At 43.1% G+C, this 17,374-nt stretch overlaps 2 non-coding genes across 2 annotated transcripts; one reads left to right on the top strand and one right to left on the bottom strand.

Moving 5' to 3' along the window:
* Positions 1-317: 317 nt before the first annotated feature.
* On the bottom strand, positions 318-388 carry Trnas-gga (transfer RNA serine (anticodon GGA)). Its single transcript has one exon. It is a non-coding gene; the product is annotated as a tRNA-Ser (tRNA).
* A 224-nt stretch (positions 389-612) lies between these two features.
* On the top strand, positions 613-683 carry Trnas-gga (transfer RNA serine (anticodon GGA)). The gene has a single exon. It is a non-coding gene; the product is annotated as a tRNA-Ser (tRNA).
* Positions 684-17,374: the final 16,691 nt, after the last annotated feature.

Genomic DNA, 17,374 nt, shown 5'->3' on the forward strand with positions numbered 1-17,374 from the left:
GAATGGTGAGGACGTTATCGTTCGATAGTACGAAAAAGACCTTTCATGTGGCAATACCCAATATTGCAGATGTGCCTCGTTCCTTTCTAAGCGTTAGATCGTGCAGGGTAAACAAAATTTCAACTTATGTATGACAACACTAACCTTATAAATAATACTTAATTTACACAAAAAATGGATGAAACAATGTCCACTTGAATCAGAAGCAGACAAAAGGGGGGAAATTTCACGCAGCAGCGGCGGGTTCCGAAAAAAAAAATGATCCCGCGTCCGGAGTTTTTCTTACTTATCGATTGCAACAACTCAGGGAAAAGAGGCGCTGACGCCAGGAATCGAACCTGGGTCTTCTGATTTCCGGTCAGACATGCTACCACTACACCACACCAGCACGCCATATCCCATGAGCCATTGAGTGCCTCAAGTACGGGGGGGGACGGACAACCAACTGCGCTATTCCCATTCGCTCTTACATATTTCTCACTCACTCTCTGATTGGCCCTGTATGAATGAGAGAGTGAGTGAGAAAGATGTAAGAGAGAATGGGTATAGCGTGGTTGGTTGTCCCCCCCCCCCCCGTACTTGAGGCACTCAATGGCTCATGGGAAACGGCGTGCTGGTGTGGTGTCGTGGTAGCATATCTGACCGGAAATCAGAAGACCCAGGTTCGATTCCTGGCGTCAGCGCCTCTTTTCCCTGAGTTGTTTCATTCGTTGATTTCCGGGCGTATGAGGCTTACATGTTTGTGTCGTCCCTAACTCTGGTATTCCCCGGCCAAATGCCGTTGTTCTCTTACTTGCCACATAAGAAGTGGAAAGTGAAGCTCGCATTGGTCACTCAGTCGTCAAAACAACAACGAAAATAGCTATATGGTACTTAATTAAATATGTTTGCTTGAACCGATTTTACTTTAAGTGCTGTCGGAAGAAAACATGATTGGGTCCTTTAATCAGACAACAGACAGTGCCACAGGCTACTCTGCACGGGGTTCCGAAAATAATGCACAATCACTGGGCTTAGCCTATGGCCTCTGGTTGCAGAGGGCTGAAATAATGGTTCGGCGGGGTTCTATGCTTCCAAAAATACAGGAGGGGCATTGTGGATAGCTCATGAAACAGAGCACCAGGGATGGGCAGCATTTAAATACATTGTATTTAAAATATGTATTTAAATAATGGCAAAAAAGTATTTATATTTAAATGCCGTTTTAGGCGTATTTATATTTAAAATACACTTAAATACACATATGTCATCCTCCCATATTTGTGGACTTCTCTAGTTCCACATTGTGGCATCCAGCGGTGAAGGGTGTCATGGTTAGAGGCTACAGGTCGCTCATCCCGTGTGTTCAGCGATTTCCGCCCTTCTAGAAAAGAGCACAATGTGTGAATGAGGGCATCACCGCCCCCATTGCTTCAGTCTTGGAAGGGAGAAGAGAAATGAAAACTCCAATTTGGGAAAGTCTCTATGACTGTCTGTGTGTTCTGAGAACACACAGAGCCAGGAGCAACGTGACAAGATTAAGAAGCAATTCTCCAAGGCCCCTATATTTCCGGCAGATTGGTTAGAAAAATGCAGCGAACAACATGTCTCACTTTAGCGTGGGCGTAGGAATAAATTGTCCCGGGTTGCGGAGCATTTTGGCAAATGAAATGTTTGGGCGTACTTTTATCAATGCGCTCAGGCAGGTATCAGCCACGAGGGCATGAGAGTGGAGCTAAACGTCTAACTATGCTTTCAAAGTTCGTGCAAACGCAGTGCCAGTACTTAATGCAAGTAAATAGCGAAAAAAAGGCACACCATCGGATCGCCTTCTGGATGCGAAGAAGTGGATTAGGATGAGGAATGTGTTTATGGGCAAGCGGATTACACAGAGTGAAATATTCCTTGGGATAACAGCATTTAGAAGTGAAGCTTTATTTTGTTGTGTTCTTCTCTTTTGTTTCATCAACGCTCCAAGCGAACGAATAAAAGAATCGATTAAACGACGCTGCTGTCTCGATCAAACGGTGTTTGATCAAATGCCTTTCGACCAAATGTCCCGCGTTGGATCTAACGGCTTTAGACCAAACGACGTTCGATCAAATGTCCCGGAACCGTTACAGAAAGGAAACACACACAGTACAATTAGTTTCTTCCATAACTATGCTTACAAAAGAAAAAAAGACACACACACACACACAGTGCAATTATTTTCTTCCGTAACTACTCACAAAAAGAAAAAAAAGACACACACACACACACACACAGTACATTTTTTTCGTTCGTAACTACTTACAAAAAGGGGGGAAAAAGAAACACAATTATTTCAAAGGATTTAGTTCAGTGTGAGGAGTAGAACAAGCAGCAACATTTCTTTCCTTTTTACATACTTCCGTAACTACTTACGAAAAGGAAGAAAAAGACACACAAACAGTACAATTCTTTTAAATGATTTATTTCAGTCCGAGGAGTAGAACAAGCAGCAGCGTTTCTTTCCTTTTTACGTACTTGCGTAACTACTTACAAAAAGGAAAAAAGAAACACACAGTACAATTATTTTAAATGATTTATTTCAGTGCGAGGAGTAGAACAAAAGCAGCAACATTTCTTTCCTTTTTCATGAGCTGAGACAATGTTCACGCATAAGAGCGGAGCGAAACGTCGAACTGGCCAAAAATTGCCACGCGGCGTGGCAAAACTACGCACTATGGCTTGCTGTCGCCGTGACATCGGAATTTAGGTTACCGGACAGTCTCAAGGTTGAGGCTCAAAGTTATGGCGACCACACGTGCCCTTACCGAGCACCAATGTTGCGCCATCTCTTACGCGAGAGCAGAGGCTTCAAGGTCGTAGCTCTACCGGAAGAAGCAGACGACAGCGGCTCACATATGCCGAGCCCAGCTCTACCGGTGCGCCATCTGTTAGGCAAGAGCAGAGGCCACAGCGCTTCGCCTCCCGAGTCCTCCTATTGGCGCGCCATTTGGAGGCGGAGCCTCGCTCGCTCTTCGTCAGCAAAGTCAAGGATAGTCCTGGGGCGCGTTCCCGGGCACTGCGCGAGCTCGCGACTTCGCGCTGACCACGCCCATCGTTGCCGCTACGCAGGAGGACAGCGAAAGTGCGGGAACACTACCGTTGTGCTATCGTTGCGCGATCCGCCACGAGGTGACGGCGCTCTCTGCTACAGGCCTGCTGCGAACGCACTTAGTTCCAGAAATGAAGATGAAATAATGTGTAAACGGGACACATAATTTTGGTTGCATAAACAATTGCACTTTAATACGCCTCGAAACAGCATTCTTTTCAACTGTTTGATTTCTGGTTCAAATCAACCAATGAGCAACTACGTGCGTCGTCTGCTGAAAAAGCGGTTGAGAGTCAAACTTGGACGCGCGCATCACTGCAAAAGTTTGGTGAGTATGAAAGTTCTTCAGATATCATTCTGTATGCTATAACTTAGTCGCGTACTACCTCTTTCAACATCGTAACACAAGAAAACTGAGTGTGAACCATATTTATGTAATTCCTCGCTGCATTTCGATGTTTCCTTCGATATTTTGTACGACTGCTCACACTGTCTGCAAGGCCCCGTGCATAAAATGTTGCTTTCTATCTATAGAATTGTATCAGCTTCATCAACTTTACCTGTGTAGCGGTGAAATTACGTTTCTCTGCGTACCTGCCGCCGGACGTTAAACTACTTGTAATATGTTTTGATGTAGACAGAAGAAACGGACGGAAGTAATGCTATGTTAGCACAGTTGAAAGCTCAGGTGCTTGAGCACAGTTGAGCAGTGGTTGAAAGTTTTGAAACATGCAGCCATGTACAGTGAAACAAACAAAAACGTTTCTTGCGCTCCAGTTCCACGTTTTTGGGTCTTGCAATACACGTTTCGAGACGTTCAGCTGAAGCGTATGGTGCAGTGCACTGTTGCTGAATCACTTGAAAAACCGAACACTAGCACCCGTTAATGATAAAGCATGGCAGCGACCTAGAACAAATATTCTTTCGAATTGAGAAAATAACAAAATGTCTAGCCCATCCAATAAAAAGAAAATACAAAAGTAAAAGATGGACCACTCATAGGACTTCCCTGCAAAAAAAGGGTTGAGATGGACAAAATATGGCCATAATTTTTGTCCGACTTAGCAGGGGAAACTAGCTCAGTCCTACTTTAGTGTACTTTCAAATAGAAATCAGGTGGTTGTCAAGAAGTGAAAGTTGGTGTGTTTTTTTTCTTCTCACATTACAGATATGGCGAGCGAAACCCAAAAGCTGCTGCTGTTGTCACTGCTCGAGGAGTCGCCCGAACTGTGTAGCAACAGGAGATTCCTCGAGTGTGTGACGGCTGCACAGCACAGAGCGAAATGGGACAGATTTGCTGCCACCCTGAACGCTGTTGGCGGCAAGGGGTGGCAGCAATTTTGGAAGCACTGGTGCCACAGCGTGCGGAGCCGTGCCAGAGAACTGTCACAAAGACTGCAGGCCACAAGGGGAGGGAGCGGCAGTGTTGTCGCTAACGTGGGGCCGGCCGCAGTGGACACCTCATCGCGCCTGTCTGGGCTCGACCGGCGTATTATGGCCCTTGTAGGCCGGGACACGACTGTCGGCGTACCAGGAGCGGTGGAGATATCCATCGAGACCGGCCTCATGGAAGTGATGTTGCCCGTCTCAGTCGTAAGTAATATACAGCGGTCCTAGCCCAACATGAATATGAAACAAGTGGAAAAGATAAATCATGAGTGAATGCGGCACACCTCACAATGTTTATATCAATTGCACGTTTTCAGAACGAGACAGAGCCGGTTCCCTCCACCTCGGCCGGTCTTCGTGGAACCGAGGAGTCGGGAAGCAGAAGGTAAGGAGGTTTACCAAATAAGTGACAAATGAGCAAACGAAAATACAAAAAACACATGCAAGGACACACGTAAAGGACAGTTATAGACAGCAGAGCTAGGATTTATTTACTTTGAGGGTCATGGCTTTTTCGCTTCACAATACATTTCTTGAATCATGATTAAAAGCGTTAAAACCCCAGTTCCGGGGAGCTAAAAAGACAGACACAAACACATGCACTGACTTGTCTCTACATTTCTGTTGTCACAAACATACATAAACTTTCTTGGGTAATACCAGGGTGACAATGCTGTACAATACTAAAGATGTAAGGAAATTATTGTTCAAAGTTCTTGCCCGGTAAATATGGACGCCTTTGTCCCCGACAAAAAAATGTCTATAAAGAGAATGGTCCCTACTATTATGTGCTAAGGAAACTAAGAAAACAATGGGACATTTCAAGATTGACATTACGTGTAAAGCAAGTCTGTTGTGGTACAGTCTTTTTCTCACGGAATCCTTATGACAAAAGGAACCACGTGAATGAAAAGCCATAGCTTTTCGTTTGTACAAGACAGCACTTGGACTGTCCTACTTTAAGAGCTTCTCGTGATGAATGTGGGGAGAGACTTGCTACTAGAGAGACTACCCTCCATGCAGATATCGTCCATAATAATTACGGAAACACATTAACTATGTGGGGTTTGTTCCCTGTTCTACTCTACATTATTGGAACCGCAAGTTAAGGAGTTATCAATGCACCAAAAATGTTTAAACCTAAGTAACATCTTCCATAATTCGGGATATCCAGATTAACAAGGCTCAGATGCACTTTTACAATGTCCGTAGTAGAAGAATGAAAAATTAACAAGGTCTCTGGATAGTAACACTGTATATTGTTTACAGCTGCTCTCTCCTGTGAGCGTCTGAGGTGAGTCATCTGTTCTGTACGTCTGAAACACTGTCTGATAAGTTGGCTTCTCAGTTGTGATGCACAGTTTCTCACGAACACAGGGTCAGGTTTAACGTCTTCTGTTCTCTCCTCCTCAGTCTCTCACTGCCTTCCACCTGTTCCTTCCTTGGCTCATCACCCTCACCAGCATCATCCAGAGGTTCAAGAGTGTTGTACACAGAGCCATGTTATGGAGGACGGCAGAGGCATTGATTATCTTGCAACACTGGTCAGCAGCGAAGTGCAGTGTGCTGTACCTCTGTAGGCACCGGAAGTGCGTGTTCAGTACCCCAAAGTAGTGCTCAATGCACACATGGGTCCTGCTGTGTGCAGTGTTGTAGCTTTGTTCTTAACGTGTTGAGGTCAAACGGACAGGTGCCATGAGCCAGAGCTGGAGCGGGTAGCTGTTATTACCTGTCAATAGTTTTACACTTCAACTAGTTATCCAAAAAATGTAAATCAAGACTGATTGCCTGTGCACTAAATGTGTTGTATGTGCACTGAATTGTAAATAAATATAAGCAATGTGTTCAATAAAAATGAATCATATTTTAGCACTGGTGCAGCCGTAATATTACTGGGTACAGTATGCCTGTCAGTTACGCAGGAATATTTTGCGTATTTGAAGTACATAAATTTTATTATGCAAAGCTGCATTGTTGTGCACAATCAAAAAATAAATAGCACACAAACATCTCATACCTACAGGTCAATCTCTGTCTTTGAATAAAGTGGCAGCTGCTTGATGCAGATTGCAGGCTGTCCATTAAGTAGTACCGTGCCACGATCCAGGGAACCTTGTGTTCATGAAGACAACCTGACTTCAGGTATCACAGACCTGAAAGGAGGGGGAATAGTGTGGTTCATTGTGCTGACATTCTTGTTCATATACAAAAGCTAGCACGCTGGACATCACACATCGCCATATATATGCACATCAAGACATTGATGGAGAGGCAGCCTTTATGGCAATAGCAATTACAATCAACAAACCGCTGATCAAAGAGGCCCTGCTGCATAAGTGTGACCTGTGTACCACCAATAGCCTCCTGAATTATGACACAAAATTAGATACTGTGGGAGACAGCATCCGTTCTTTGTTAATAAGATCACCCAATACGTAACCACACATACGTTAGCAGCAAAGTATGTTTACTAATCAGGATTAACGACCTGGAGCATATACTTACCTACATAAATGTATCTTCACCTAGTTGATGGTGCATTTATAATTTATGACCTGCATAATAGTATGAATCGGAATAATAGTCTAAGATTCTGAATACTAATGCACACTGAATACAAAGCACGAGTAGATTGTTCTTCATAACAAACACACACACTCTAACTCAACACACACATATGTAATGGTAACCTACCAACACAGCCTGTGAAACTGCTAGTTCGTGGATGGAAGGTATGACAGAACCCTCCGTTCCACGGTCACTGCCGTACGATGCGACTGCCAGGCTGAAATGCATTATTTAATTACAAAACAATGAGCGCTCATCATGCAAAGTTTGAGATTCTCGCAACTGTACTTACTGCGTTGCACATCCTCCCGAAAAGCTTCATAATCTTTCCGTACAGCCTCATTTGATAGCGACGAATTCATCGTCCGACAACGTGGCGAAAGCATCGCTACTAATCCCGAATCTGCGCACCGGCTGTTCCTTTGCAGCACGTCGTTCTCCCGAAATGAAACAGAGGTCCGCCATTTTCGACGCGAACACCGACGAGCTTTGCGTTGTTGTTCGTCCTCTCAGGAAACAACAACCTTCTCCCAGCGCGAGCTCGCGAAGCAGGTGCAGGAACGGGGTTATCAGAGCATGCTCGCGAAGTGTACCACGTGGTGCTCTTGTAGCTGGGGCAACGGGGACGCTCGACGCGAGGTCGCGAGCTCGCGCAGTGTCCGGGAACGCGCCCCTGATTGCCGATTTCTTGGGTGCAGCCATGCGAGCCGACAAGGACAGTTCAACAGAAGAGCAATTTAGGTGAACGCGAATGTAGCGCTAGTGGTGGGCGCAACAATTTGCACTTCAAACGATGTAAAACACCAAAAAGTGAGCAGCGCGGATGCTTGCTTTCTCATTTGTCATTATTTGGGCCTGTAATCCACATCAGGGTTCAGAAAGGCTGCTAAATTGCCGATGGCCGGCACAAGAAAAACGTGTTTGGAATCGTTCAAGCGAATATACATTTTTCATTGTTCGCTTCCTCTCTTTCCTTTCTCTTTTTTTTTTCTTTGTCGTTTTTTACTGTTGTCGGTTCGTCCCGGAGCCTTAGCTTGGAGAGCTGCTCCTGTGTAGTTTCGCTATAAATCTGAATGTGGGGGCAAGGGGAACAGTCCACTGTTCCTCGAGTTTTCACGGTGGCCCTCTCCCTCCCCCCCCAAATTTTTGCTCTGAGGACCTCTTTGTATAAGCCGCACTTCTCAATCTCTAACTCCATGTCCTGCAGTGCTCTCCTTCAGGTTGGGTTAGGTTAGGTTAGGGCTCGCTCCTCCTTGCCGTAGAGGACTTCCGACGTCCTTGAGCACCCGGCGCCCGATAAGGGAAGTAGAATAGTGCGAGCGAGGTATCTCCGTGATGGAAAACCTGAAGCCATGAAGAAAGGAAGCACGGTGCACTACAAACAAATGTCACCTCTGTGGATAATAATTTGGAGCATACAGATATGAATGAGTCATCTCATGTCTAAAATGAACATGAAGGACGATTGCCAGAAATTCTGCTCTTTCTGTTTCTCGAAAGAAAGAAAAACAGCTTCATAGAAAATTACATCTTAGCGAATTATGGAAATTAGAATGCCAAAATACCTTGCAGATAAAGTTTTCCTCGCATACGCGTCAGTGCGAAACGAATGCACACGTAGTCCTAATTGTTTTATTTTAAAAAAAATCTCTATTAAAAGTGGCTACCACCACGAAGTATGCCTTTATGACACGTTCCCGTTTAGTTTTTGAAACTATGTGTATTAAATATATCCATCCCTGAATTTCGACATGCAAATTCGCCAAAACCGAAACCGTTTCAACCACCGTTCGGGGTGGTGGTCTTCACGGTACGGGATCTGTATATACTTCTCTATGTCAACTGCGCTCGCAACTGTATTGTCTTGGCTCGGAAACCCTATGTTTCTGGAACGTAGAGAGAGGAAAAAGGAATCACAAAACACGAATATACTTCAAGTACTCTTCTCCTTTGGGAAGCGATAGTTCTCCATTGAACCGCTGTTTTTATACCAGCTATTTATTGACTCTACGTTGCACCAGTGTCAGCGCGCTGAGCGGTTGAGCTGGAATTGGAATTACAATTGGTAATAAAACAAAAACAATAATACTAGAAGAAAAACAATGAAAAATCGTTATCTGAGCAGATCGGGGTCGGTTCACTCTGGAAATTGTTGCACCGACGACTAGCGCCACGTTCGAACTCACTTATAAATTACTCCTCCGTTGAGCTGTCCTTCTCGGCTCGCATGGCCGCGCCCATGAAATCAGCAATCAGCAGTTTTCGTTTTGTGGAGTGTGCACCAAACTGTTTTCAATTCAAGCTACAGGTACTTAATACGAGTGGGAGAGCTTCGGTAGTCTTCTTGTGGATTCGTGGGTGCATCAAAAAAGATCGGCATGGGAGTTAGCTTGTTTCCCGAGTGATTGTGCGCTGAACTCAACTTGCATTTTCGTAAAACAACTTCAATATAATATAGTCGTAGCAAGATAGTTTCCGTGGTTTTGTGGCATATTGCGCTCACTTCATCTGCTTTCTCTTGGGCCTCGTTTGGGATATCGCAGCCTCAAAGGGGGTCCTGACACATAGTTTGGGAACACTGAGGCATAGTGTATATTGTTACATGTGACATATTGTAGTTTACTGAAGCCAGCTTCACTGTTGTATTGTTTCTTCACATGGTTACTTCTTCAACGTTATTTGAATGAGGAATGTGGAGAATGATGAAATGTATGCCTTGCATGTTCTGGATGTTCTCTAATTGCTGAACCCTGCTGTTGGGCTAAAATCCAGCAACTACACAAAAAGATTAACAAATGCAGAACAGAAGGCAGAAACCCAGACACAATGACATGATTGAGATCATGATATGCTGTCAATTTTTTCTGTGTCTCTGATTCTACATTTTATGAACATGTGTCACATTGCCAGGACCCTTTCCCTCTAGCTACGAAGAGAGCCTCTCAGTGATAAAAATGCAGGTTGTCAAATGCACGTAAACAGTGCTTACATTTTTGGGGGTCTTTGCTCATGTAATGGCACTGGTTTATGGCAGAAAATGCTTCCCTAGTTCACATGGCATCCCTATTAGAAAAAACCATACAAGTGTCCGTTTGGCAGTCATACGGAATAACTGAACGGACTCCATACACTCTATGGACTGGTACGGACTCCGTACACTGAATGGCCTCCTATGGCAGTCCGTACACTGAATGGCCTCCTATGGTAGTCCGTACACTGTATAGCCTACTATGGAGTCCATAGCCTGTATGGCCTCCGACCTTGCTCTATGGCATGGGTATGTGTGGCAGTCCGCAAGATGATGGGATGAGACGTGAGTGTTTGCTGAACGTAACACCAGCACAAAATGAACACAACTAGTGCATGTCAATTTGACAAAATTTATTGTCTTACAGCCTTTTTAGGAAGTCAGCCAAGTAGCCGTTAATTGGATCAATTCACTCAGTCAGACTTCTGCCATTGTGACTGGGCTTCGTGGCAGTGTACTCCTGAAACCAACCTAAAATACAGAAAATGAGCATGCGTTAGTACCAAATACCACGCTACCATATGCTCTGTGGAAGCATATTCTACGAAAATAAGGAACTTCTTAACATGATGGAAATTGATGTTCTGAAGCACGAACACAGATTAAAGGAAAACACACTAAGCTTCAAATGTCTAAGAAACACAGAAGAGGGAAGTCACTGAAAAAGCCAGTTGTAAGACTCTAACCCACATTTCCTGATCCAAGACTGCAACTGAGCTAAGCTGTCCCACTTTGTGAGACAGCTCGTGGTGACCCGCACCATGGGGGCAAGTAATTTGATTGGTCAACGAGGCAGCTCTTGATGCAAGTAATACTGTTTGCTGTTCATTTGACAATGTTAACACCATATGCTACAGCTGAGCTCAGAAACCCACTTTATCTGTACAAAAAAAAAAGAGTTTAAATGAGGAGTGTTCACTGGCTTTCTTTCAAAAACGTTAAATTGTGCTTGCATCTGCATCAGTATTGTAAATAACAGCTTAGAGGACAAAGACTGGTGCGAAGCAGCTTTACTATATAGCGTAAAGCTTCCTCTCACCAGAACGGGATGATTTATTAGAGCTTTCTCAAACAGAAGCTTTTTGTTTAAGAACACCACCCACAGCCACACAAACAGATAATGGGGATCATCTCAGGGCTTTCTTTAAAGAAGTGCTGAGGTGCAAACAAATAGCTCCTGCTGAGGAACCATGAGCATAGGTGACGCAGAGAGCAAGCGAGAGAGCTCTGTTCTGCACACCTTTGAAAAATTATTCGCCTCGTGAAGAGAGTGCATCGCAGAACGAGAGGAAGTCGGGATGTATGTTACTCCTTCACGAGACCAGTGATGTACTGCAGAACTGCTCAAGCAGTTTTAAGCAGACCGTGATGTGCGAAGAAAAAAACTAAGAAAAAGGCATAGCGCCTTCACCGTGTCATAAAAGCATCGTGTTTGTTGTCTGCAACTGCTCTCTCCAACTATTTTTTTTTTATAAATTCAACTGCGCAGCTATAACGCAGAGAAGAGTGAAAATATTTTGCATGGTGGTACCTGATGGACAGCTTGGCAGGTGAAGCAAGAATTCAAGTAATGTTAAATGTCACCACATTGCTCCTTAACAAGTGGATACTGTTGTCAAAATAGAAAAATTGCTCAATGTTCTGGCAGAATAAATACACATACTCGTGACAGCAGCAACTGCTGGTGCCGCTTTGCAGTCATGATCTGTCCGTGGAGCTCCTTAGGTGACCGCACTGTTCTTGCCACTTCTCTCTGCAATTTTTTTCAAACCAGCTTGATACAGGTACCGGCAGACTTCACATACACTGCAATAAATATACTATACCGTGGCATGAACAATGAAATCTACAACTCAGACATTGGGGTACTGCCATCGAAGAACTGCACTACACTGATATCTTGTCAGCTATGTGGAAGTAAACAGCTCTTGAACACATGGAATAAGAAGCTCGTGTAATGCATGTTGTACACTGCAGCGGTGAGAGCCTGACAAAAGAGCAGCAGGGTAGTTGGCATGCTTGGGACAACAACTTATAAAATGGAACAAAAGCTGTAGGGCATATTGGTCATTGCACTTATTCACGATAAGTAATGTGATGAAGACACAGCTACAGTAGCCGCCAATGTGCCAAACCGAAACTTTTTCGTTCAAGATTTTGTACGAGTACTAGAAAGACAGCTCTGGAATAAAAGACGGCGGTTCATATTGGTCCAGTGCTAATGGTGTTGTAGGCACTATCAACAGCATTGTCTGTAAACTGTTTTTGGATTATTCTGTTCGTTCTGGTTGTGCCAATAGGCACAGGGCAATCTGCAAACAGTTTACAGACAATGCTGTTGATAGTGCCTATAATGACATTAGCACTGAACAGATATGAACCGGTATCTTTTATTCCAGAGCCGTTTTTCTAGCACTGGCATAAAATCTAGAACGAAAAAGGTTTGGTTTGGCACGTTGGCTGCTAGTGGAATGCTGTGCCTTTATCAGACTGCCCATGATGAATAAGTATACTGGCCAACATGCCTTACAACTTTTGGTCCGTTCTGTAAGTTCAGTCTTAAGCATGCCAACTACGCTGCACCGCTGCTCTTTTGTCAGGCTCCCACTCCTGCAGTGTAGAACATGCATTTCACAAGCTTCGTATTCTATATATCTAAGCGTTGTTTACTTGCACAAAGCAAACGAGATGTCAGTATGGTGCAGCTCTCCAATTGGTTGTACAGCAATGCCTGAGTTGTAAATTTCCTTGTTCATGCCACAGTATTTGTCGTGTGGTATCAGCAGCTTTAACAGAAACTAACGTAAGCAGTAGATGCATTTATGAACATGGACTTTGCTCCATAGTAACATCCTACAAAAAAAGAAAAAACAGAACATTGACAAATGCAGACTGGGAGTAATAAAATTAAGAGAGATCCATGCTTTGACTTCATGCATTTTAAACTCACACTGTCATGCTTGTCTGTGTACACGTGAGAAGTAGTGAGAAATAAAATGCCATTCACACCGTTTCCCAACGAAATAAAAAGTATGAAAGCGTAGTCCTACCACAGAGCTGCATCCATGTCATGAGCATAAAAAATCTGTGGCACTTGCTTGTGGACGTCATGCTGTCTTGATAAGGTACGTTTTCTGGAAAACGGCATTTGACAGATGAAAGGCACAATCAGAGGAGTCCATCATACAAAGCATGGCATGCATGTAACTAATATAGTGCGGAAACACTACAAGTACACAATACTATGTTCATCTTCATATATATGTCAGAATATATTTGTAAGTTATAGAACTGATTTTAAAACAAAATTTTGTAGGAAAAGATTGATGGCTTCAGTACGCAAGTATGCAGTGGGTGAGCAAGCCACGCCGTGTTGTCCACGCCTGTAGACTACCTCGGCTCATTCTCATTATGTTGGATGCACATGTGACTTATTATGGTCAACAGCCGGCCTACTCTACTTTTCTGAAAATTTAACCATGAATTACTAACACATCCATTTGACTTTATTTATGAGAAATTCACCTGTGTTATTTTATCTAAGAGTTGCGAAAGACAAAAGCAATGGTTTGACAAGATAACACGGGATTGTTTTAAAAAGTGAATGTGTTACGATTTCGGGGCCAACTATCCTATATGTCTACAACACAGGGCACTTGTATTTGCAGCGACATAGAACCACACATTCAAGTACGTGCATCTCAAACATATGATGACCTAAACGTCGAGATGTAGCCGAGACACACCCGAACAGAAACATCTAAGCTTCCAACCCATCCGCGCACAACCAAGTCGCACATGACGAACCACAGAACCCCACCTAGCAATCCTCAATGGCACGCGCTTTTGTATGTGCAATGACGATTATGTAACACATTTCAACGCTTATTCCAAAGCTAATCAGCCGGGTCCCGATACCTAAACAACTGTTGCTAACTCTAGCGAACTTCACTCTCCTCTCGTAATCGAGTTTCGTTCCTTTGTTTGAATGGATCGCAAAGGATTTTCAAACTTCACGCATGCACTTTGCAATCACAGATAGCATTCAGTATCACTTCATTATCACATCAAAACAGATATTTATATGTTCACCTTTCATTATCGGCATCTTGGCGGGACAACAGTCCATCGTTTCTTCGCCAGCAAGCATAAACAGCCGTTGAGCTAAAATCGTTCACCAATCCTTCATGGAAGTGCAAACTGTAGTAACTGCCTCCACTTTGTCCGCATATATCACGAGTTCATACACTGCACGCAGATTAAAATACGTTGTGCAGCCAAGAAAGGTTTTGCTGAAAAAGGAAATTGATCACACAGAAACAACGTGCTTCGCTTACGTCCGCCATAACCACCCAAAGCCAAAAACACAGCGACACGTAGCCCCCTAGGCGAAGTGGATCTAGCAACAGGTATTTTTTAAATAATATTTCTGACCGACTTTTGGCTTTGCGCAAAGGATTAACCATAATTTTTCTCAAACTAAATAACAGTGCCCAATATTATTAATCAGAGTGCCATACGTTGACGACCATCGCCATTCTTAGACGGCAGTTTGTCTGTTTCGGTTTCTGTTCTATTGTTGCATTTTCGTGTTATGAAAACACCGTTCCACGGAAAGTATTACGCCAATTATGTGCGTGTATTTGTGTTTGTGATTATAGAACGCTCACTTCAAGGCATTGGGAATGATGTCAAATCACGACAAGGATAACTCGTGATATCTCCAGAAAATCGCCACGAGCGGCACCCAGAAAACGATATATGAACAAAGGACCAGCATAGCCTATGTGTTACTTCAATATTGTTTGCCTATTTTTAGATCCCTATCATGCATCAACAAATAAATATTGAATTATTTTATTCATGCATATCAACGTATCCCTTCTGCCCTTTTTGGTAAATTAATCAAACATATATATGTTACTGAGTATAGCATTAGGCGGAATTCAATGATTGTCCCAAAGCTAGCCGGCTTCTGTTTCCTTAATTCCTGTTGCTAGCACCAGCGTATCTTTTTCTCCTCGAATGACAACAACTTTATATTATTATTGTTGTTGTTGTTGTTGTCGTCGTCGTTGTTGTTGTTGTTGTTGTTTTATGTAAACAGTGCAAACAGCTTGATTGTGTGTCGTAAGCTAAAAAAGCAACGTAAACAAATCCGCTTTAACAGGTTGCAGTTTGGAAAAATATCTATGATAGTGGTGAAAGTGTTGCGGCATGCGCAAAGCAGCAACCATGTCACGGTGATGCGCACACAGCGCATTTTACATCTAGCCGTCCTTCGGCTAAATGATTTCTATGCCTGCCAAGAGATTCCGTACACACAGAAGTTTGCTGTATGGACACCTGTACGGCCGTCACAGAAGTCCGCAGACTCGCTCTACGGACTTTGAACGACTGCCATAGAGTTCCATACACACTCTCTACGGAACACGTACGGCCACCATAGAAGACCGCACATGCCATATGGATTCCATTGGTGCACCGTAGCAGTCCGTACGCGTAGCGTTTGAGGACCATAAAATTCCATAGCGTTCCATACCACTTCCATTCAAAGTCGTAAGAGTCCACACAAGTCCATACATAATCTATATGGACATTTATGGTTTTTTCCAACAGGGATACTGAATATGAGTGTGCTCCACAGCCACAAACTAAATTTTAAATTAGCACTGCAGTATGTTTATCGGCACACATGAAATTACCCTTCATAAGTGCATCATACAAGCTTATTGATTCTGATGCTAACTGCTCATGAAATAACATGGGGTGGGGTGAAAGACACTGGAACCACATGTTGCATCCCTAGCAGTGATGTACTCACTCAGAAGTGACATCACAAGCAGTGATTTTTCACTGAAGCCTGCAACTCAACAATGTAATTCACATCTTGATTGCAGAAAAAGTAAGCACATGTTTGTTATTACTTGGTATACAGTTGAAACTTGTTAATGTGATGACGGTCATTCTCGTGGATTCTGGCAATAAAATCATTTTAGGATAAAAAAAACACCTGTCAATGAAAAGTAGTAACTTGAGTGAAGCACAGTGAGGCATTTGAAAACGCCATTTTTCCTTTATATTTTCAATGCTGACATACATCTGCTTGTGCAACTGTCAGTCTGGGCTGTTCCAGCCAAAACCAGCAGGAGATACCTTGACTCTCTTAAATATCACTGAAAAAAATTGTGTGCTTTTTTTAGACGATGCATATATCTAATGTAAATCATTTTGTTTTCTTGAACAATGGGGGCACATTAAACTGTGCCGAAATATGAAGTTGTCCCAGCTTCCTGCTGACATCTACATATACATCATTTGTGCACTTTCCTCGCCTGGTGTTAGAGGTGAAGCACGGGTCTTCCCATCCCAAAGGGCATGTAGAATGAGAATAAATCTAGTGACGTAGTGAGAACTCAAGAACGGAGCACATTTTGGTAAAGCTTACAATAAATTACCGGCAAATTAGCATTCTTGAAGGAGCCTCAGATTATTTATACTTGTAACTGATTGCTTGTGATTAGCTTCACATAAAAATATCAAGCTGATCTACATTCCTTGTGTAACCAAGTGTTTGAGAATATCAAGCACTTGCAAAATTTTTTTTTGCAGATAGTATATTCACATACTGGTCGTCTGGAAGAAATCTTCCTTATTTGTATAACTAGTCCTCTTCTATTGAAAATCTAGACGTTTATTTTTCTTTAAAAAACAAAAAAATCACCATAATGTGCTGCATCTTGTTCATCAGTTGAGGCCATCTAGGAAGCAAAAAAAAAATAAAAATAAGAGAGGGTTAAGATGCCTTTGTGGCTGTCTCCTGCGAAAATCGACACTCTACTTTTCCATTTTGAGAACCTACAGGTGTATTTGTTCTTACACAAGAGAAATGTTTCGTCAGCTCATTCATATAGCACACTTTGAACAAATTTTGCATTCAACTGTTCTGCCCAGTTCTACAGATTAGTTGCAGTTGCTGCTTCATAACATCTTTGTCAACAATTATGATTGTTTTCACATACCTGAAGTCATCTGGAATGTGAACAAATCTCGTCATTTCAAGGGCATACCATCTCCAATAGCATGTTCAGAATCTGCTGGCATGTGTTTTTGTAGATCTTAGCATAGCATCAGCTGACCATATTGGCTCAGATCATGCCAGAATGCGACATCACAGCTTTTGGAAACAATTTATTATGATCTCGTGTGCCCTTCAACCACAACAGAAAAAAAGCCCACAGTCTTTCTTTCAGTGGAAATATGTGTTCTTATTGTGTTAACAGAAGGTGGCTGAAATTAATTGTACCTCCTTGTGGCCTGGATGGAGC

Source organism: Ornithodoros turicata, chromosome 1 (assembly GCF_037126465.1).
Source record: "Ornithodoros turicata isolate Travis chromosome 1, ASM3712646v1, whole genome shotgun sequence".
Classification (NCBI taxonomy): domain Eukaryota; kingdom Metazoa; phylum Arthropoda; class Arachnida; order Ixodida; family Argasidae; genus Ornithodoros; species Ornithodoros turicata.